The following is a 23,903-nucleotide window of genomic DNA, read 5'->3' as shown; positions in this document are numbered from 1 at the left end:
TCTTCAACTGTGACGAGAGAAAAATTACCAAGAGCCCACCAACTACTTCAGGGCATGGGAGACCATGTGATGCTATGCCTGTGAAGGTGCTGTACGAAGCACTCTGTGGAGCACTATAAAAACAGATGATACGATCCGTTTGCATATCTATTTTCTGGACACAAGGGATGACAGGATCAATAACCTACAGAGAGGTAAAGGAGGCATTCTGGAGTAGGATATTAAAGCTAGATTTAATGGTCAAATTCTATGCCCATTTTTTTAATGTTCATATTACTTAAAGACAAGATTACTGGTTACATTTTAAGAATTCTGGAATAAAGTTTATATTACGAGTGATTTTAGTTACTAATTCACCACCCAGGTTTTGGTCAAATGAAGTAATATTTGAATGAATATACACATTTGTATGTATCAGCAGGCAGATGATTTATAAGATAATTAAAATTTATCGAAGTGTTCAAACTATTGTTATAGACACTCTCGGTGACAAACTCTGGCATATTTTCTTATAATGGGAACTATTGAAATGTGCACCAGATAATTAAACTGTCTAGCATGAAAGTTAAATTTCCTATGGAAATTTGATTACTTTATGTCAATGCGGCTTGAAACTATTATTAAGAGATGGCTTATGTCATATGCTAATTTGCTTTATTACAGAGAGAATGAAAACTCAGCTAAATGCTGATTATTTCTATTTTTAAATACCCTCTAGGATTGACACCACAGTTGACATAAGCTTTTTTCTCAATTCCTTGAGCCATTTTTTTTTTTAACTGATACAAGTACAGGTTTTGTACATTTAAACCATGGTTCAGTTAATTGTGATGTAATATGGCATACACACACACATATATATATATATATATATATTTAGCACCCCAGATTAAGTTCAAAATTATAAAGTCAGTTTAATTGCATAAGAGCTTATTTCATTTGGAAATTAAAAATTTTGTATAGTCTCACATTCATTGCTTGCTACCTGACATTGACCAGTTTAACACCATTAAGAGTATTAGTATGCCATTAAACAGTATCTCACTAAATTTCCATTTTAGCACCTTATTTCAAAACTTGTGATCCACTAATTACGATTAAGCTTTGCTGCAATGACATTTTATTTCATTTGCATTACTAGGCATTAGCATAATTAATTCTTTTACCTTTCAAATCCTGGCTCACAGTAAGAAGGCACTGGAAATGTTGAATTTAGTTCTTAAAGTCTCTAGTCACAGAGGGAGTTCTTTCTCATGAATTAGTTATCAAACTCAGAGGCTCTTTAAGCAGTTGTGGTGACCTCAGGTCTAGGACAATGAATCCTGAACGAACAGGTCTATGTTCTTCCAGGAGGGTCCGTGTGAGTGTCGTCACTGAATATGAAATGAAAAAAGACCTAGTTGGCTAGTTACCAAATTTAAGATTTGGATTGCAGCTGCCCTGTTGTGAACTCACTTGTCAAATCATTGCCTGTATCCATTCAAGCCCAGTAATAATCAGATAGGGCAGAATGATTAAGTTTAAATGATCTACCAAAAGCCAATTAGTGTACTTATGATTTTATCATTTGGTTTGGAAGTTCACCTTCAATTTCACCTAACACAAACTCTTGTACCATTTAAGGAAGGCTATGATTTAAAGGGCAAGAACGATGTAAAGGCATTACTCAAGTTAGGAAGGTTACTAGTTGTTTTTTTGAGGTGGTCTGTCTTCCTAATGATCTTTATTGAATATGACTGCATTTTAATATTTATTAGTATCTGCTTTTGTTGAATTTTATCTCCTGAATTTTAAAGGAAAAATTCGGGCTCAGCCCAAACTTGCATACTCTAATCTCTCTGTACTCCTTAAGCCACAAATAACTGCCCTTTATAGGAGAGGTAGAAAGAGTGCATTGATTTATGCATTCAGTAATTTTTCTTCCCCACTGTGACAAACATATATAATTACATCATATTCTGAGAGCACAGAATAATTAATTACTAATATATTTAGTGCTAAAAAGAAATCAAATACAATAAGTTTTCTGGGTTTCCATCTGATTTACTGTATAAGTCCTGGAATTATGTCTTTCTGGAACTATTAACTGTCCTTATACAGTCATTCTGTTAACTTTTTTAGCCTCTGTTGGCATTATTTTCTTTGAAATGCTTGCCAAAAGATTTTAGGCTTTAAAATGGGAACAACCGGGCACCTGGGTGGCTCAGTGGGTTAAGCCGCTGCCTTCGGCTCAGGTCATGATCTCAGGGTCCTGGAACTGAGTCCCGAATCGGGCTCTCTGCTCAGCAGGGGCCCTGCTTCCCTTTCTCTCTCTCTGCCTGCCTCTCTGCTTACTTGTGACCTCTCTCTGTCAAAAAATAAAAAAAATCTTTAAAAAAAAAAAAATGGGAAGAACCTCCAAAGACCATCACTATGTTTTTTAAGTCAGTCATGGAGCACAGACCCAAAAAGAAAACAGGGACCTTGAGAGGTCTTTATTATTTCCAGAAAAAAAAAGGGGGGTGGGGAAATTGATAACTTTCTTTATAATACAGACCAGCACTCGAAATGCTAAATTCACAATGTTGATGATCCTCTCCCGTTTCTGTGTCCTGGAGAACCCTGTTATCCTACCTCTCGCCTGCCTTTCCAGATTACACAGGACATCAGAGCAGCCCATGACATCTCTAAGTACTCTAGCCCTCACACTTACCTCCTCTAAAGCACAGAAGTAATGGCATCTTGTCCTGTTTATTCAATTGCCTAAATATATCAGTTTCCTTTCATCTTGGAAGCCGTCTGCCCAAACGTGGACTTCTGCTAGTGCGCCAGCTGTGTCACCGCCACATGCCTGGGTAGGTCACTTTCTCTGCCCAGAACACTCTTTACCTCTCTTTTGGCACCACAGACTTCCAGACAGCTTCCCGCCAGTTACACACAGCTGACTTGCCTCACCCCTGAGTTGTATTAATCCCTCCCTTTTATCTGCTGCCCTTCCACACTCTGAGGATCCCCCAACCATTTATAACATTGCATAGTCATTACTCCTTCCCTCATCTCCTTCCCTGGATCATCTGGGGGCCAGATATATTGTATTTTAGAGTAAAATCCCGAGTAACAGTGCCCAGAAAAGAAGAAACACACGGCGAAGATTTGTTGCCTGAGTGAACAAACGCTGATGTGTAGTTTAGACAGAGAAGTCTGACCTTTAAGCTGAGATGTGGGTCTATTTTTGATGAGTCATTTACCTTCCTATTTGACTAATAGGGTTTCTCTCTAGAGGCAAGAGTAATTATTATCTGCTTTCCCATAAAATTTTCTTCCAGATGACACAAAGATTCTCTGATGTCAATCAGGAAAGTGACACCTGAATGCTGAGAAGATTGACAGAATTGCTCAACTGCACCGTGCCCGAGGCACTGTTTAGAAATACAACTGAATCATGACATGTGAAAACTCAGTGTCATTCATTTCCTTTACACTAAAGACGGCTGTGGGAAAATAAATTTATTGTGCTTTATAAATTATTCATAGTCAACTTTGTTTAAATGTTCCACACCGATGCATTTAAAACATAATTGAATATATGGAGGTATCCATGTTAAGGCAACCGTTCAGATGCTCATCTGTTATTTCAAGCGAAGTACCATAACAGCACCAGAGAAATAACTGTGGAATCCCAGTGGCCAACCAAGAATGGTATTCTAACAAAGCACATGGAAATGACAGTAAATAAAAAAGACTATGTTAAGAGAAAGAAGAGGACAGATAAAGGAAGATGATAGAAGTTTTATCAGGATATTGAGACTTAAAAAGAACACACCTATTATTATTATGCACAACTGAAAATATCTCAGCATTTAGCATAAAAAGCAAGTAATCAGGGTACTATTTACTTGAATTCAGAGACACAGATATACATGGCTCCGGAGGAAGTGGGGGCAGAAATCTTGGACAACAGAATTCAAGCACAATTCTTGCTGCTTTTTTATGCAAAATGAGAACAGTTCCCCAGATGGCTGATTCCTTCTCAACATTCAGGTCTCAGCTCAAATTTCTGGGCTTTTCTTTTCTTTTTTATGTTCAGTTAGCCAGCATATAGTACATCATTAGTTTCTGATGTAGTGTTCAACAATTCATTAGGTGCATGTAACACCCAGTGCTCATCATAAGACATGCCCTCCTTAATACCCGTTACCCCGTTACCCCATCCCTTCAGCCCCCTCCCTTCTGTGACCCTCAGTTTGTTTCCCCAGAGTCCAGAGTGTCTCATGGTTTGTCTCCCTCTCTGATTTCTTCCCAGTTTATTTCTGGAATTTCTATTTCACAATTAGCATCCTGCCTGATGAACCACCCACCATCAAACCCATCACCTTTATGGAATACATCATCATCTTCTTGAGCACTGGTCAGTAATGGAAATGAACTTACTTATTTGTTGATGGGTCTGTTCAACTCTCTCTCACCGTGAAGCTGAAAGTTTTTGGAGGGCTCAGATACTACATCCTCAAGGCCTAGAATACTATTTAATGGCATCTGTTGGTTGACTGACTCAAGGTATCTTCTATATTACAAATTAAAACTCATCTTTCCTCTAAAAACTTCCAAAAGCTCATTTTTTTTGACTGATAAGACATATCCCAGAAACCGTCCCTATAGAATTAGTTTGGGATGCTTGACCTATAGAAATTTGTCTTTCTTGGCCACCTCTGTCTCCATCCAAGCCCATCTGGTGTTCTCTTTGCCTCCATTTCCACCTTCATCCTTGTCTCTGTCTTGATCTCTATCTTGGTCTCTAAATTTCTCCAAATTTCTTTATCTCAACATGTTTCAATTAACAATAATCACGCCTCGGATAAACCTCATTGGCTACGATACTGCCACTGTGCAAAGCTTCTTTATCTCAACATGTACCTCCTTTGTGGCTGTATATCTAGTTTTCTCTCTTGTGTAAATACAGAGAAAGGGCTTTCTTTAAAAGGAGCATACTAATGCCAAGTGACTATATTTACTGAGCATTAGAAAGAACTATCATTGTATTCAAACAGCTGGCTGCTTTGCTCTTGCCCTAAAAAGATCATACACTATAGAGAGTATTTGAAAAAACTCATCATGGCATGGCTCTTTACTGCAAAACTGGATATCTGCGGATCAAATCATATTTCCTAAGATATTCTCATACAGTATTTTCTGATAGAATAGGGCTCATTCATTCAATACCTTAATATAATGCTTAGAGAGGCAAAATTTAATCCTTTGGTGTTTGACTTCATATTCACTTCCAGAGTATCTCATGTTTCTAGGCAATATATTTTAGTTATTTTTTTATATAGAAAACATTTGCTGAATTGCTGTATACGCCAGGCACTGTAACATATACTGGGAATGTAATGGGAATGAACAAAACAGACGGGTCCTCTGTCTTCACGGAGCTTAGAGTTTAGGGGAGAGGCAGATATTAATAAAATAGAACATTAATAAAATAAAGAATGATACTAGGTAACACTTATTGGATGAATGTTCACTGTGTGCCAGGTAGTGTTCTAAGTGTTTTATAATGATTAATTCATTCAATCCTTACAACAATTCTATGATGTAGGAACTACTAATGTGCCCATTTTACAGAGGATAAAACTAAGGTCACAAAACTAGTAAGAAGCCAAGATGGAATTAAAAATGAGTCTCTAGAAGCCATCCTTTTATAGACCACATTTCACTCTCTGGTGAGACTTGTTTGAAAAAAAAGAAAAATGAGAGGTGAGATTCATTCCAAGTAAATTTGTAATTATAACAGTAAGTTCTGGAACCTAAAGTAAAGGGTATAGAGAGTATATTCCAGAAAGACCTAGTAAGGGGAATCAGGCAAGATTTTCTTACAGAAAAGGTGTTAAAATTCAGATGGGAAGGATTTAATTAAGTTCTATTTCATTTCTCCCAACTTAGTTCTGCCCTACCTAATACTACTAGAACCTTCTTTTCAAAGGAATACAGAGGCTCCTCATTGACGATTTGGTAGTTAATTCATCCTTCTGACCTTTCCACTTCCTGCAAAATAATCAATCACTACTGTTGATTAACATAATGCAAAGTCAGAACAAATGAAAATGGTTCAGATGCCCGTAAAAATTCCCTGAGTGGCCATGGTCTGTCTCAGGATGAATGTGAATTCAGGATGAATGTGATGCCTGCAGTAATAACCCTAAGAAGTAAACAAGATTACCTATGGTTCTTTTGTGACCCATTCTAGCCACTTGTAGATAAAGCTATAGTTTGGAGAGGAATTATTTAAGAACAACATAATCAGATTATGCAATCAGGGAGCTGGAAGGACTGACATTATTGCATTTAATTCATGACACATTATAGAGTAAACCATTTCAGGGAAATGGAGCCTCTCCTTTTAATGCAGGTCATTAGGAAAACACTCCTCACTGTCCATGTGGCGGAACACTACAACGTGCTGCCAGAGGAGGTCATCATAGGTTCTTTTTAAGCAACAGCTCATTCAATTCCCAGAGAGGCCAGGAAGCGTCAATTTGTTCTTTGGACACAGATTTCATTCTTCACCCCAACACTTAACTAAAAATGTAGAACGCTGCACACAGGGAGATCAAGAGAAAGAACAAGAATGAATGTGTTGCCAAATGATCAAATTTTATAGTCTCTCACGTCCAAGAGGATTGATCGCCTTTTTTTGTTTTTGTTTTTGTTGTTCACTTGCAGATGAAACTTAACAGATTTCAGGGAAGAAATCATAGACTTATAATGAGGTGGTGAGACTAAGTCAGCCAATGAGAAGCAAAATATATCTCAACAGCAATTATTCAACAACTACTGAAATTTGCAAAAGATGCCAGTATCTCCCAAGAGAGCAAACAATCATGATGTTGAAATGTCAACTGTGGAAATAGTATGTTAAAAGTGCAGAGCAAAATTTCCCAACAGTATATTTTGTCTTATGGAGTGTAGCATCATGCACAATAGTCCATAAGTAGCCCCAGGGCTGTAGCTACCTCAGCAGAAATCTCTACTTCTCTATCTACGGTAATAGTTAATGAACTGAACTGGGGATACACTGGCTGGCTTAATTTATTATCACCAATAATTATTTATGTCTAATAAGGTTAAACAATAGCATTTAATACAAATCCCATATACACCCACTTGATCGGTCTTCTTTATGGCTAGTTTATTGTTTGATCCTGCGTATCTTTGACACAGCAGGAAGGCCTCCCTTTTGGTTGCCCTTGTGATGCCTTCTGTGTTTTAAAATATTCCAGGTGGGGCGCCTGGGTGGCTCAGTGGGTTAAAGCCTCTGCCCTTGGCTCAGATCATTATCCCAGAGTCCTGTGATCGAGCCCCACATCAGCAGGGAGCCTGATTCCTCCTCTCTCTCTCTCTCTCTGCCTGCCTCTGTGCCTACTTGTGATCTCTGTCAAATAAATAAATAAAATCTTAAAAAAATAAAATAAAATAAAGTATTCCAGGTTGGTAGCTCCTCATATAAGATATGGATATAGATGGGGCTCATAGTATTTTAAGCATAGACTCATTATTAATACACATTTCTCTCTAGTTTAAGTAAGCACTGTTTTTGTTTCGTTTTAGATTTTTACAATTGCTCCCGGTACTAATAGAAACATTTTGAACACTGCATAATATGCCTACAGTTTTAAGATAATATCAGTGCAACTGTTTTCATTCTTAACTCTGGCAGACAATCTATCCTAAGGATTTGGGATTAGTAGACAGTGAACTTTTACTCCCTTCTTGGAAAGCTAGGTACCTCCAGGAAGGGTAATGTTCTGCTATTCTTCACATGTAATGTTTCTGCACAGAAGGACAGTGGAAGGGAGCATGAAGTCAGAAGCAGATCACTTCTCTTTTGATAGTTCTTTGGCAAGACTTTCCCCTTAAAGTTAACCCGTTGTATCTTCCTGAGTATCAGGTGAAGAAAAGAGGGAGTTCATCAATGCAAAGGTTAGAGTGGGGTGGTGCTTAGACGTACTCATTATGTAACAGAATTAGATAAAAAGGGAATGAGAACAAATCTACCATTTGGATGAAGGGTATAAAATGAGTTAGCTGAGGAGGGTAAAATACTTCATATTCTAAAGGATCCTGAAGCCATGTCACTGGTAAAGTGCTAAGAGTATTCAATAGATCACAAAGTGACAAATGCAACCACATTTGAGGACTTGAGTAGCTAATTTCATGATTTTCAGGGATTTAACATTACTTGTTATGGGCAATGGGTTTTTCCAGTGGTGGGGGAGACTAGCATCATGTATCTTCTAAATATCTTTTCCAACAAGACAATGTGGTTTTTGAGATGACCTTACAGATAGAACCAATTAAAGTGTATTTTGCTCCACTGACACTGGGGAACTATGTGCTAGTAATGCTAAGCCACGGTGTGTGAAAAGAATGCTTTGTATGAAAGAAGAGATGAGGTACTGTGAGTTATACCCACAATGAGCTCAAGGTCATGGACATTAACATGGCCTAGGAATTACCTATATGATACCTACCATGATAGGGTTCCATTTATATAATTATAATTAATAATGAACAAGTCATTTTGATTTAGAGATCAAGAATTATCTCATGCATTTCTATGGCTAGCCTGACATTTTTATACCAGATGACTGGGCATCCAGCTCGAAAATTGTAAGGTCTACACTAATGTCTCCCAGATGTTTATTAAAAGTCCTCAAAGTAACTTTGCAGACTTTCACATAAAATTTTGCAGTAAATCCCCAACATATGAATATGTCAGAGGACATATTTTATGAATCCCGTATAATAGTCAAAAGCTCAGGATTAAAATTGTAACTGTTGTAAATGTTTTCATAAACCTTTGAAAAAGATTCAAAATGACCATAACACACAAGCAATTCCAAAATGCTCCAATGACCTTGGCAATGGACCTTCTCTTTTAACTGCATGTTCCGATTTTCCCAGCCATAACCTTTATTTCCATTCTCTAAGTACTTTTTTCTCTTTTGAAACTGATTTTTCCTGAGACGATGGGGTGCTTAAAATTTCTAGAAGTTGGACATGAATAAGGGCAGCTAATGACAAAAATGTTAATATGTACTCAAGGTCAAATAGGTCTCAGAAAATTCAAACAAATATTTTCCAGAAAGAAATAAGATTATTTATCCATCTCTGCATCTTCAGAATGATAATAATGTTTTAAGATGCCAAACGGTAATTTAAAGGCAGTTTTGAAGAATACATCATTTATTGAAATAGATTTTGCAAGATTTCTGCTTATGAGATCTTTAGTGGAGTACCCCTGTTTTTGTTGAGGCAGCAGAGCCTGGGGATTAAAGTCTCAAGAGAGGAGTCAGGACCTTTGGGTTTTGAAGTTGGGTTTTGAAGTAGCAGCTCATACATTCACTACAAAGCTTTCCAAAACGGACTCTGTGAATCCACAGTGATTTAGAGGATAGAGCACTGCACTTAAAATCAGCAAATTTCATTTTAATACTTGCTTGGTAAAATAGTCTACCTGAGGCTCAGTTTCTTTATAACTTCGTTTGGAATTTGGGGGAGTAACACCTTCCTCCTAGAGTTGTTGGAGGTAGTTATGTATACGTAGCTTATGTGAACTGAAGTTACTTTGTAAATTGTAAGATCCTCATCAAAGGAGAGTGATTGCTTTATTATACACATACGAAAAAGGCCCATGCCCTGTACCCGAAACCTAAAGGGAATTAGACACTCTACCCTAAATTCACACTGGACTTACTCCTCTTTTGGTTATGACAGAGTCTGTTAGAAAATACAGAAATGGTGTTTCTATACTCTCTCAGTATGATGGTGTAAAGAAAGAGCCTTTCAGAAAGTGTTATTTGGATATCCCAAACCTAAATTTATTCTATATACAATCTTTCTATTATTCCTCTGAACTGTTTTTCATGGAAGTCCTTTGTTTTAGAGAATTCTGAGTGAATCCCAGTATTTGGGAGGCCAGAAGAAGAGCTATAACGAGATCTGAAGTACTGGCGGTATCAGCCCAGTTTTTAAAAACTGGGTAAGTATTTATAGGTAAATGATAACTGGCAGCCTGGGAAAAGCAGGGGTGGGTGGGTGGAAACTAGGGAACTAACACAGTTAAGGATCTAAATCTCAACTATCAAAACATCCTGAGTAACAGATAATAGTGATATTGCATTCCAACCACATTCCCTATGTCAGAGAATTCGCTTATGTCTCTGAGTCTCAAACAGAAATACCAATTAAGATAAACATTCACTTATTGTTGCATGGAGAATGCCAAAGTATGTGCAAATATTAGTAATCTTTTGCAGACATTAGTGGATATATTTATGTTTGAAGGTGACGGATGTCCTATGTCTATTCTCAAGAGCAGCAATTTATTATCTAAAGAGAGATCTCTACTAGTTTAGAGATCTGGAATAGGTTAATTCTTTCCAATTTCTACCCTATTCCACAGATCCATATTATAAGCTAGAGATTTCTATTTATGGCAAAAATGTATAATCAGTTTACCCAAGTTGCTTTTCTAATGGAGAGGTTACTTAGAACGGTCAACCTCTGGTGATGAGCTACCCAAGGGAGGAATTTTGCCAAACAATTACAGTGACATTACAAAGCATAAAGTCAATTGGCAACCAGGCGTTGTTCCAGGCGATCTGAAAGACAAAGTACATGGCCAAAGCAAATAATTCACATTAATATATTTTCCTAAACTTCGTATTGTCTGATTCAACTATCTGTTTAGTTCAGATGAATTGGAAAACTGCCCAGTCTCCACTGCTCTCAGCAGTTAGGCACAAATGCCTAACATAATAAGTTAAATGTTGTGAAATAATAATTTTATTGAGAATAAAACAAAATCAAACAATGGTGAGCAAACAGACATTAATTACTCACAAACACATCTCAGAGTTAGAAGAAATCATAGCATCAATGCCGGACACGATAGAAGGCAGAGCTACATAGAGACTCTGGAGCCACGAAGAGTGAACGTGACTCCTAGCTACCTCTTTTTGTAGTTGAGTGACCTTGAGCAAGTAACTCCTAATCTCTTCACCAATAATATATAGGTAAAAAATATTAACCTGAGAAGATTTAGTAAGAATTAAATATGAAAATGCATTGTGCCTAGCACATAGTCATAGTGCAATGAGTGCTAGCAATCTACACTACTATTTCTTTGATACTTAGAGTGACTCACTGTGTGGATATGGCTGTTGTCTCTTGGCTCTTCTCTTCTCTGCTTTAGGATGCAAGCGCTAGTACTATAGTACATGTCACATTCTGCTTTGCCAGGAGGATCCTGGTAGGCTCTGCCAACAGAGGCAACCAGACGGAAGCTGCAAGGTGGGAGGAAGAGTAGGGACTTGCTTCTTGTCTTCTCTTCACTTCTGGTGGGTTTTGTGTCTGCTTCCAGTTCCTATAAGCATCACCCAGCAGTGGGTTTGCATCCCTTCAGCGGTTCCTTCCCAGGGCAGATTAAATCTAAGGCAGCCTTTCTAACACTTGCAGAACCACTTTATCCTACAACTTCAGAGATACCAACACCAACTAGCCAGTTTACGGTCTGGATCTGAGACCCTCAGGATCCCTCCTCAGAACTCAGCTACCAGCAGAATAGCACTACTTTTCTCAAATACTTGAGTTTCAGCTCCACAAGCTCTTCTTCTAAGCTTCAAAATGTCAACATTTGCAGCCTCTTCCTTTTGTCCTCAGCTCCAGGAAAGTAACTGCTTCCAGGATTTGCTCTCTTCATACCAGGAAATTTTCTTCTTACACTTCCAGCTACTTAACAACTTTGTACCATTATCTTAAGATGTCATTGTTTAAATAATTGGTGTGGTTTCTAGGTCCTCAGCAGCCTTCACGGATACACTCAATATCTATGACAGTTTATTTAATCACTTGGGCAGCTTTGAAAGATCTTGGTTTTGAGCTAAACTTGCCTCCAAGTGACCAGCATCCACACAGAATGACATTCTTCCTGAATGTCACTAGCTTGTCCAGTATTGGCATGTTTCAGACCAGGTTACTGCTATGAAGTCAGAGAACTAGGTGGAAGAAGAAATGAGGTAGACAAGGCAGCCAGTGGGAAATGGCATGAAGGCATGGACAGAAATGAAATGATTGAATCTCTGTTCAAGCTAAACCCACAGTGATGGATAACCATTCTAGAACTTACTCATAAAATTCCAATAAAATGTACAAACTGATCTGATGCAACATTCCTCAACTTTCTACTAAACTATCAAATGAGACATAAAAATACATAAACTCACAACTCTAAAAAGTCCTATTAACAATCAGGGATGTTGCACAAACTGCAAACTGGCATAATGAGAAAAAATACAAAATTAATATTGTATCTGAAAATAACAGTAGCTAATATTTCTTGAACATTTCCTATGTATCGGGTCTTTCTTAACAGTTTCTATAGGTTATTTCATTTATTCTTTTTAAAAATTCAGTGGAACAGGGGCGCCTGGGTGGCTCAGTGGGTTAAGCCGCTGCCTTCGGCTCGGGTCATGATCTCGGGGTCCTGGGATCGAGTCCCGCATCGGGCACTCTGCTCAGCAGGGAGCCTGCTTCCTCCTCTCTCTCTCTGCCTGCCTCTCTGCCTGCTTGTGATCTCTCTCTGTCAAGTAAATAGATAAAATCTTTAAAAAAAAAAAAAAAAAAAAAAAAAAAATTTAAAAATTTAAAAAAAAAAAAATTTAAAAATTCAGTGGAACAGATCCTATTATCCCTGTCTCATAGACAAGGAAACTGAAGCATAGACAGGGTAAGTGATTTGCCTAGTTGCACTTAGCTAATGTAAGTTGTAGGGTGGGACTCAAGTCAGGTAACCTGGGTCCTCTAGCTCTTAGTTCCTATACTGACAATAGTATCTTTCCTTCTACCCCTTAGTTCAATGAAAGAGTCACCATGGCTCCTCTCCTGTATGGATCCTCCTTCTTGAGGTAGTTAGAATGACATTCAATCATTTCCTTCCTCTGCTTAGTATTTTTTATTCCTGAATCTAATAGAATGCATCTCCAAGGGAAGAGTGAATGGGAGAGGTTTAATTCCCAAAAGAAAAGCACCACAGAAAGTAGCAGAATCAGAAATCATCCTGATAGACATGTAAACCAAGAACTGTGTGTCTGTGTGTTTGTGTGTGTGTGTGTGCATGTATATATGTTGTGCGGTGTCGTAGTGGTATGGTGGTGGTGTTCTTTTCAGATAAGTGATTCAGATAAGAGGTTCAGATAGATAAGTGATTCTCAACCAAATGGGTTGGGTTGGTTGAGACACCTGGGAATTTTTTTTTTTTTTTTTTTTCCCATTTCCACATTCCCCTTGAGCCAGGAGAACTAGGATGGAGCCTGAGTGTGAATTTTGTAAAGGCTCCCTAGGTCGAGGAATTGATTAAGAGCCACTGGTTCATATCATCAAAAAGCAACTCAGCAGAGTAGAAGTAGATTTCAGCTTGGTTCAGCAGAGTCATACCACAGGCTTGATGGCTGCTGAAGACTGGGAGCTGGCTTAGGTGATAGACACAGCAACTTTGTGTCCACCTGTTTTTATTAGATGGAGATTTAGCCAGAACATAAGTGGATTCAAAATAAGTCAATTAGCAATCTAAGCAACCAGTCTGTTGGCAAACAAGATAGAGATAGATTTCTAATTGTTCCATAATAAGAACTCCCCTCACCCAAGAAAAGGACAAAACAACATGGGCCCTAGGTGAATGCTGAAGAACAGGCAAAGAAAAGGAAAATTAGTAATTTTAGAAGCCAAAGAAAAACCCGAAAAACAAACACCACAAAGCCCCTGATATTTAATCAATAGCAGGATAATATGACTTTTCTGAAACACAAGTAATTCCCAAGAGAACATGTTGAGATGAATAACAGGATGGAAGGAAAAAGAACAGTGTTATATGGAAAGAAACTTGGAAATGAAAAATCCAGTAACAGATTTCAAATATGCTTTGGAGGCATAAAAGGCATAATAGATATTGCAAAGGACTGAATAAGTGATATGGAAGACACAATATAGAAAATCTTTCAGGATACAGAACAAAAGCATCAAGAACTGTAAATAATGAAAAAGAATGGCAGGGAAGTTATGTGTCTCAGTTTGTGCTCACACAGTTCCTGTTTCATGCCTATTGTCCTATGTAATTATTAACCCCTTTCACTTTCAAAATTGCCCTCGTTTGGATATAAACTCTTTGGTCACCTGAATATGGGGGAATGAACCTAAGAATTATGGTTTATCTAAGAAGGGAACCATAACCACAGGACCAGAAGGACTGATCGAAGACATCTCTGAAGAAAAATGTTCTCTTCAAACAAACAAACATACTAACAAAAACCTCAATTTCATGGATTTAGTTCATCCTTGGCATAATCTCAATAGAGATGAATTGCACTTAAACATATCTGGCAGTGTTTTAATTAAAAAAACTATCAAGCGCTTAGGAGTAAAGAAAAGGGAAAAAAGTAACCTTCCAAAGGATAATTATAAATATCATGGATTTCTCATTTCTGCTACATTAAATGCTCAAAGTGAATTTATTTGGGAATTTTATGCCTTGTTAATCTGTCTTTTATTTGTAAGAAAAATGACAAAGACATGTAAAATACCTAACGGTATAGAAAATATGCCATTCATATGCCCCAACTAAACAGCATTTATTTTCTTCTTCCAGGAATTGATGCTAAGGAAATAATCTATAAGGTAGACAAAAAGTATATGAACAAAGATCTTCATTGTAGAAAATGTTATGACAAAAATTGTAAAAAGCTTATCCCAAAGCTTAGAATACAGAATTAATAAAATAATAGTGACAATGGGTTTCCCATGACATGGGGAAACACTAGCAATGCCACATTAAATGAAAGTCTGATAGAGGAGCACCTGGGCGGCTCAAGGGAGTTGAGCCTTTGCCTTCAGCTCAGGTCATGATCTCAGGGTACTGGGATCGAGGCCTGCATTGGGCTCTCCACTCGGTAGGAAGCCTGCTTCCCCCTCTCTCTACCTGCCTCTCTGCCTACTTGTGAAATCTGTCAAATAAATACATAAAATCTTAAAAAAAAAAAAAAAAGAAAGACTGATAGAAACTCTCCACAGTTAAAGAAAAAGTTTTATGTAAAAACACTAGGAGAAATATCTCCGCAAATTAACAGTGAGTATTTCTAGACAGGATTAAGGGAATTTTTCAAGGTTTTCAAATTTCCCGATTTTATAATTAGAAGAGGGTCAACAAGACAGATATGATTTGTTTGAGGTTTGTGCAGATGTAAGATTGATGACCTAATGCGAGTGAGAACAAAGCAGAATTCAAAACTTCATTTCAGAAGTGCATTCATTCATTCCTTAAATAAGAATTTAAGTGAATATAATGTGCAAAGGACTTTTAATAGGTCCTTGGATTGTAATGGCAAGTAAAACAGAAAACACTGACCTCACACAGACAAAAATGTATACAAGAGAATAAAAGTTGGAAGGAAATAGATGTGAAGGTGATATAACTCTTAGTCTTACAAAAAAAAAAAAAAAAAAGATTTATTTATTCGAGAGAGAAAGGGAGCAGAGGGGCAAAAGGAGAGGGAGAGAAGCAGACTCCCAATGAACATGGAGCCCCATGTGGGATTCAAGCTCACAACCCTGAGATGATGACCTGAGCCAAAATCAAGAATCAGATGCTTAACCAACTAACCCACCCAGATGCCCCGAAATTATTAGTCTTTAAAACTGTAAATACATTTTTTAACATCACCATTAGATTGTTGTTACATAAAAGTATTTAAAAATTGTTATTTTTTTAAAGTCAATGAATAACAAAGTGCTATAAAGTGAGGACAACATTCCTACACCAGAGTATTATCAGCCTGCTTTTCCAGAATTATCCAGAATTCTTCAAAACATTTGTTTAGCAACTTCCTTTACACAGGATTTAGAAACACTGAACTCATGGTAGAGAAAGGAAATCCAATGATGAGATTCAAGGACATTTCTGTATTCTGAAATGACATTCTTAAGAGGGACTCAAATCACTTTGTCATCACTACCTTGCTAATGATCTCATTATAGAAGTATTATCAGCTTTCCTGAAAACAAAAACAAGAATATCAAGGGAATTCGCCAGCTTTTTGCCATGAGCTTACTTTTTCTTCAGTGCCTGTTGAATTTTAATGTGAGGGAAGAGAGGCTCAAGGAAAGGGGGAATAAGAGAAGCAGCATATATATATATATATATATATATATTTTTAAATTGAGTACTTGCTGTATGTCAGATGATGTTGCTAAACCACGTGATATAGTATAATCAATACTTCAACACCACGAGTAGTTATCATTATCTCATTATCTCTAGTCTATGAGTAACATTTCTAAGAGTCCATTTATAAGCACACCTGGAATTGATTACACTCATTATCTTCTAGTGCCTTTTTTCCTGTTGTTCCCTTTCTTTCAAATGAGGGTGGCCGCCTATCCTTTACAATACATACTTACTTGAGCTCTTTCCCACTGCTCCTTAAAGCTACGGTACTTAGGGTGACAGGCCTAAGTCTGTGATCAGGTCAGGTGATCAGACATCTCTGATTGCTTGGCCAGTCACTGAGGCATTTCTGGTTAATACTTGTCTATGACAAATGCCTTGACACTTCTCAGTCCAGACGTGTCACACTGGTGACCTTACAGCCCTAGCGAGCCTGCAGATTGCATTTTAAAATGCAAGTTACTTATTTAATTCAATGGGAGGAATCCTTTCACAGTGTGTGTGTGTGTGTGTGTATCAAATCATCATGTTGTATGCTTTCAATACCTTACAGTCTCATTTGTCAATTACACCTCAATAAAGCGCCCCCCCCCCCAAAAGTGAGTTCATTGTCAACATTTAAGGAAATGTTTACATTAAAAAAAAAAAAAAATCCCCAGCCTGGCTTCCTTTGGAAATTCAAAGTATCTGGCAATACCCCCATGGGTGGACAGCTAGTTGCAGCTAAGTGGTGGCTGGCTGCCTCCTTTAGAAAGGTCAGGCACTCTCCAGTTGTCTACAGTTTTTACTACTCCCTACTGCATTATCTGGGACCGTTTTTCACATTTCCATTACCTTCCTGGCCCCTAGAAGGCATCTGAGCTTGAAGCCTCTGCCCCAGGTCATTTATCTCAAACTGTACTGTGCATATATGAATCATCTGGGGGAGTTTCTTTAAAAAAAAAAAAAAGATATCTGAAGAGCTATAGCATATAATTTAGTGGAACTCAGTGAGTTCGAAAGGATCTGCACTTTAAACATTACCTTAGGCTTTTTTTTTCCCCCAAGGTGATGCCTTGTCACAGTTTGAAAATCACACTAGGGGAGACTTTAGGGTGTGATCCCAAAATATGATATTCTCGATCACCTTTGGACATAATCACCTGTGAGGCTGTTTGCTTTTAGACAGATTTTGGTGCTCCAATCTCAGGGGTTCTGATTTGATAAGTTTGGGAATCATATTTTGAATAGTTACCTGTGTATTACTAACACAGAGATGGCCACTGCTCCAGAGGTCGGAAAGCCTAAGGAATTATACTTAATGGAAGAAAAGGAGCCAGGAATAGAACTGGTTAGTCTTGGCTGGATCTGAACACTTGTCTGATTTTCTGATTATTTTGTTTGACAAGGGATGACAGGATAAAATACAATTCCAGGCTTTTTCTCTTCTTAAGTGGTGATTATTCCAGTAACTTTACTTCTCATCCACTCTGATTTTCCTTAATTTTACATGTTGAGAATCTTTGGCTATACAATATAGCAAAATTGGCTGAGTTGGGGATTAAGATTCGGGAAAGCAGTGGCTTAAAGATCTGAGAACAATGTCACTTTTCTGTCACTTGTGGTCTCCAGGAAATTGAAAACTGATTTGTGGACAATGAAGGATGTACAAAAATCTTAAGAGGGTAGTAGAAACAGGTTTTCTACTTCTTGAAAAATCAATTTCTTCAAGGCCTGACTCTACCAGCTTTGTTCTACCTAACAGTAAATTCTGGGTGGTCGTGAACTCTATCTGCCACAGTGAATGAGGATCCTTTATCACAAGGTGGTACACCTTCTCAGATTCATATGACCCCACCTGAGCAGTCAGTGGCTTTTCCACTGGCGTTATGCTTAGTTCTGTTCCACGGGAAGGGATGGAAGTGGCCATTCGTTCAGTTGAAACAAGAGTCACTGAGCATCTACCATAATCCATGCACCATGCTAGAAGCTTGGGGTTTAATTTAGCGGAGGAGAGAGACACACACATAAATAAATAATTAATACTCCTGTCCGATAGATCTAGTAAAGAAGAATGTACAAGTAGAAAGGTCACAAAGAAGTGGAAGTGGTGGACTGCGGCAGACAGAACGGGCACAGGTGCTATCTGCGCAAAGGTCTGAAGGCCAAACAGGAGTTTCAGGCAGACATGAGGGGGAAGAGCATTCTAGGCAGTGAGAACAGCCCATGCCAAGGCTTGGAACAGCACTGTGCGTTGAGGCATTGCTGAGCAGAGTGCAAGGGCTGAGGGATAGTATCAGGATGAAATGAGAAGAGTTAAGCAAAGCTCAGATAATGGACAGTCCTGACTGCCGCACCAGGCTACTCAGAATTCAGTCTACAGGTTAGAAGCTGGCAGAGGGGAGGTGGTTCATGAGAGAATCTTACGTTGATCAGGGACTTGACATTAAATAACACTGAATCGCACCGTAAGAAAGTTAATCCCTTTTCAATTAGTGTTTAATCCTTCTGCTAAATCTAGGAGAAAGCCTCCGTTTGGTGTCGCTATGCCTTTTAACACTTCCCTCTCACCTCGAAATGTTCCCGTTTCAAAGAGCTCAGGAAAAGCTACCATGCTAGAATGATTTCGTTTTCACGGTGTACTTATTTTATGGCGTACCTTTTTCCTATTTACAGCAAGGGGGATTGGTTCTTCACTGATGTCACCATAAAAAGGTTGTGTTTTTTTTTTTTTTAAATGAATTTATTTAAGTAAAACAGTAATTTTAAAAATCAGTAGCGAGGGGGCGCCTGGGTGGCTCAGTGGGTTAAGCCACTGCCTTTGGCTCAGGTCATGATCTCAGGGTCCTGGGATCGAGTCCCGCATCGGGCTCTCTGCTCAGCAGGGAGCCTGCTTCCTCCTCTCTCTCTCTCTCTGCCTGCCTCTCTGCCTACTTGTGATCTCTCTCTGTCAAATAAATAAATAAAATCTTTTAAAAAATAAATAAATAAATAAAAATCAGTAGCGATAGGTGATGCTGAGATACCACCAAAGTTACAAAGGCAGTACACACGGGCCTGAACCGGGCAATGACTCTGCTGCCATTTTAGGGGAGGGGAAGGATTGAGGTGGTCAGTGACTGCTTCTCTTTCTGACAGCAGCTTGGAGACTGGCAGGGAAGAGCCATGGACAGAGACAGAGAAGTCGGCTAGGACAGTCAGGTAGTGGAGGCATAGATGGTGTGGCCAAGGTTAAATCTGCTGGTTTATTCCTGATCTCTCCCTGTGTTGCTCTGCACAAAGGGGATCCTCAGGGTTCTCCTGGCCTGGGGTGGTGGTGGTGGTGAACCCAGAAGTAATTCTGAAATGTGGAAATTGAAAGATTTTTAAGTGGCTGCTACCCAGCTAGTGTTAATTAAAGGCGGACTTGGAATGAAGGTGAGAATGAGATTTGATTATTTTCCAGGATCCTAGTCCATTACAAAATATTATTTAGAAATAGACAAAATCTTAATTCTGAACTAAGGTGTTTTTTATGGATATTAGTGGGCAATATGAGCTTCCATATTTGATTTCCAAAGTGTCTCTCATTCTAACCTGCATTAGATAGCTACCTGGCTATAGCTTTCCTATCCTGTCAGCTCTTCAAAGCCCCTTCCTCTCCTCTTTAGGCCTAGGATGGAGTACTGGACTCTAGGGGAATTCAGGAGAAGCACTTTTCTGGAAACATGAAACTGCCCTGTTCTCCCTTCCTCCCCTCCCAGCTGCTGCTGACCATTTTGGAGTTATAGTCTGAGCACTCTGGTTCAGGAGGACAGGACACGGGTGGGCTAGTCCCACCGCCAAATCAGTACTGGGGAAGGTAAGTCCTGGATTTCCAAAAGTGGAACGAGAAGTGTTTACCTGGATCAAGAAAAATGCTTCTCATCTGTTTTTCTTTCCTTTTAAAGATTTGTTTATTTATTTTAGAGAAAGGGGATCTCAAGCAGACTCCCCACTGAGCAGGGAGCCGGATGCTGGGCTTGACCTCACCACCCTGAGATCACGACCTGAGCCAAAATCAAGAGTAGGATGCTGAACCTGCTGAGCCACCAGGCACCCCTCATTTGTTTTTTAAACATGAATTTACAAAGTGTTTGTTTTTTTTTTTTAAGATTTTATTTATTTGACAGAGATCACAAGTAAGCAGAGAGGCAGGCAGAGGAGAGAGAGAGAGAGGAGGAAGCAGACTCCCGGCTAAGCAGAGAGCCCGATGTGGGGCTCAATGCCAGGACCCTGAGACCATGCTCTGAGCCGAAAGCAGAGGCTTTAACCCACTGAGTCTCCCAGGTACCCCTACAAAGTGTTTTTATGGATATTATCTTCCTGGAACCCATATCGATTCTTTAAAACAGCACAGTAAGTCCTCCACCAATACCTGCTTAATGAGCAACTATTTATAATTTGTAACAGAAAAAACGGAGACTCAGAGAGGTTTTCCATGACTATACAGATGACTCTGGAATTATAAGCGAAAGCTAGGTTTTCTTCTGGTTTTCCTTCTCACTCTATATCCCCTTGTTCTGAAACCGAAAGAGCCTGTAACAGATAGTGTTCAGTGTCTACAGAACTAATACCAGAATTCTGTCACATCATGGGCTAACCAGCATTTTGTGGCCTGGCCTGCGGTCTTAACAGCCACAGATAATATTGTTTCAATGGAAAAATCAATTTTGAATAGGAGCTTAATTCATCAGCAAATCAGGAGAACTCGGGTATATATCTGTCTTTCTATATAGATATATAATAGAGAAATGCTTTTTAATATAATAACTTACATTTATTGATTTTTTTTTTTAATCAAACACACACACATTTCTATTCCTAGAGATCTTATGCTTTCTGGACACCTGTATCTCAGAAGAATGTCATGAACTGGAAAGAGTTATTTGCACATGTTCGTGAAAGGTCGTGAGAACCAGTTTCTGTAAGTTTGCTAATTATTAACCTGTGTTTCTCTAGCTTCAGGAGAGGCATGTCACAATCTTGAGAGTGGGGGATGGAAGGCTTTTTTGAAATATAATCAGAAAACTTGGAGAATCTGATAAATTCTCTTAAGCATGGTTTACCCTGCTCCAATTCTGGAAACTACTCCCGTAGTGAATTATTGTTATTTAACATGTGTTTCATCCCTCAGGAGTACTGGGGCATGGAAAACAAATGGTAATACTGCCACAGTAAAATGGCTTTTGAGCAGGGAGGTGGTATGAAGCTTAGTGCATTATACTTGCTAAGTATTTGTTGAATAAAAAATGAAGAACGAATAAATGAATGAAAGTTGCTTTGCTTTCAGAAGATTCATCTAGCAGCAGGGTGCAGAGTGGTTTGCAGGAAAGAAAGGAGAGCTATAGAGGCTATTCAAGAGTATTGGCGGAAGGAGCTAATGCTGTGTGAAAAGAAGGAAGGAAGAAGACAGAGGAAGTATACTAAGGAAGCCAACAGAACCTAATGAAAAGAGAGAGGTCCAAGATGGCATGAGAATTCTTGTTACAGGTGCGAGGGGATGCCACCTTAGGGTATCTTTACATATTTTGAATTTAAGGTGAGAATGAGATATAACAGGGAATTCCAGTTAGAAATTCCTGGTATTGCCATACACAAGGAACAAATTCAGGAGTCTACACCTTGGAAAATAGCCCTATGTCAGAGTACGCTAGATCTTGTTATTGTCTCACTATTCGTGCCTTCTTTGAAGATGTGTCCACTGATAAATGTTATAATGGCTAGTACCTTGGGATAGTCTATTTATTCATTTATTCAGTAAATATTTATTGCTATGCTCATTCCTACCTCAAGGGTTTTGTACTTTTGTTCTCTCTGCTCCTAATACTCTTCCCTTAGAAATCTGCATGATTCACATCTTCATTCTCTGCTTGGGTGTCACCTCTTCAGACAGGCCTTAGTGACTAATCTTAGTCATTCTCTAATCCTTGACCCTGCTTTATTTTTCTACATTGCACTTGCCTCTACTTAAAAATATTATATTTATGTTTGCATATCTTATTGTCTATTTCCCCTACTGGAATGTAAATTCTTTGAGAGGAGGAGTTTTGCTGTTTTATTTACTGCTGTATTCTAAAGCTTCTACTGAACACTTAACTCAGAAATCTGGCCTTTGCTGATTGGACTAAGGGAGGGCGTAGAGCAGGAGAAGGATGGGGAAGCAATCCATATAGTCTGAGCCCATTAGATAACTGCAGAATGAGAGTTAAGAGATATAAAACACACAGATGATTAGAGCTGGAAGTCCTACCAGGTTCAGGCTACAACCTGTCCCGGTACATCAGAACCCCATCCATGCAGAAGTTATGGCACAGAGAGGGAGAAGCTGGTATCGGGAGAGAAGGATGGAGCCGCTGTGAAGAGAGGAGCCCAGAAAGAGCTTTTGGGCCCCAGAGGAAGGGAAGGGAGTAGTTGCCCCAGCACTTTCCAGCAGCGCGGGCCAGCTGTACCTCCTGCAACTCAGCTCCTGGTCCGGTTCCTGTAGTTTCCAGCACAAACCCCTCACTTTGAGCTCCACGGAGTGAGTTTCTGTTCCTTACAACTGCATGCCCTCTGACAGCAACAGAATGTCCAACCGAACTTTCAATGAGTATAGAAAACATTGTGTATTTGTGCTGTCAAATACAGTAGCCACTACCCACATATGGCCACTGAGCAGTCAGAGCACCTGAGACACTGACTTCTACATTTTACATCATTTTAATTAAAAACAGTATTCATATAGGGCAGGAAGCTGTCATATTGGACAGCACAGCTCTATGATTATTACCACAAAGGGTCAAAGACAAAAAGCACAATCAGTACAAGATAATGAAAGAGCTGGGGGAAAAAAAAAAAATCCAAACCCAAAACAACCATGATGATGTCCCAGAACTCAAGCAGAGCATATTGCATAGCACCAAAAATTAAGGAATGTTAAGGAGGATGAGTCTGGTAAAGTCCAATTGGTTAAAGTGTTACGGATTTTTCTGTGCGAAATACCTGGATTCAAGCAATAGGGGTTAAACAAATTAAATACTCTATTCAAAGGCAAATTTTCTAGCTACTAAAATAATGGAAGAAAGATTAACGACATGAGAAGATGTTTATAATATAAAAGTTAAAAATCATAAAATAGCATGGTTCCCAATTTTATAATATATACATATGCCTAGATCTCTAGGTTTTGGGTTCATGGGTGATTTTTATTTTATCCTTTGGCATTTTTTAAATTATTGGAATTATCCACAAAGAACATACATTTCTAATAATTATAAATAAAGGAGCAAAGGATATGCTTAACACAATAAAATGGCTACATCTTTTCAAGCTGCATTATAAACTAAAGTGATAGTAAATATTACAATAATTAGCCACTCTGCCTTGCTGAAGTTAGTCAAAGTCATTCTCATTTGCCTCTCCTCCTTTTGAGGCACACATTTTCAGATATCTTTAAGGTTTATAACTGCAATTATAGATATGGTGGCCAAACAGCAGTCTGCTGGGTCTTCTTAGAGCCAGAGGAAGGTCTGTTCTGTGATGGATTAACCTAGATTTCCCACAGTAAAACATGGGACACGTTTAAAAGCTGTTTGGAACCCTCCTGCTTTGTCAGGCTGGATTTCTAGGATGCTTTAACTTAAAGCGGTCTTTTAGGGACCACTAG

The 23,903-nt window shown here is 38.7% G+C and overlaps 1 protein-coding gene and 1 pseudogene across 2 annotated transcripts in view; both read right to left on the bottom strand.

The window, feature by feature from the left end:
- GRIN3A (glutamate ionotropic receptor NMDA type subunit 3A) overlaps positions 1-23,903 on the bottom strand; it is a 162,862-nt gene that overhangs the window by 127,027 nt on the left and 11,932 nt on the right. The window lies entirely within an intron of this gene.
- LOC131813431 (U4 spliceosomal RNA) lies at positions 4,802-4,874 on the bottom strand (annotated as a pseudogene).

Source organism: Mustela lutreola, chromosome 12, assembly GCF_030435805.1.
Source record: "Mustela lutreola isolate mMusLut2 chromosome 12, mMusLut2.pri, whole genome shotgun sequence".
Taxonomy (NCBI): Eukaryota; Metazoa; Chordata; class Mammalia; order Carnivora; family Mustelidae; genus Mustela; species Mustela lutreola.
This window is presented reverse-complemented; position numbering and strand designations above follow the sequence as displayed.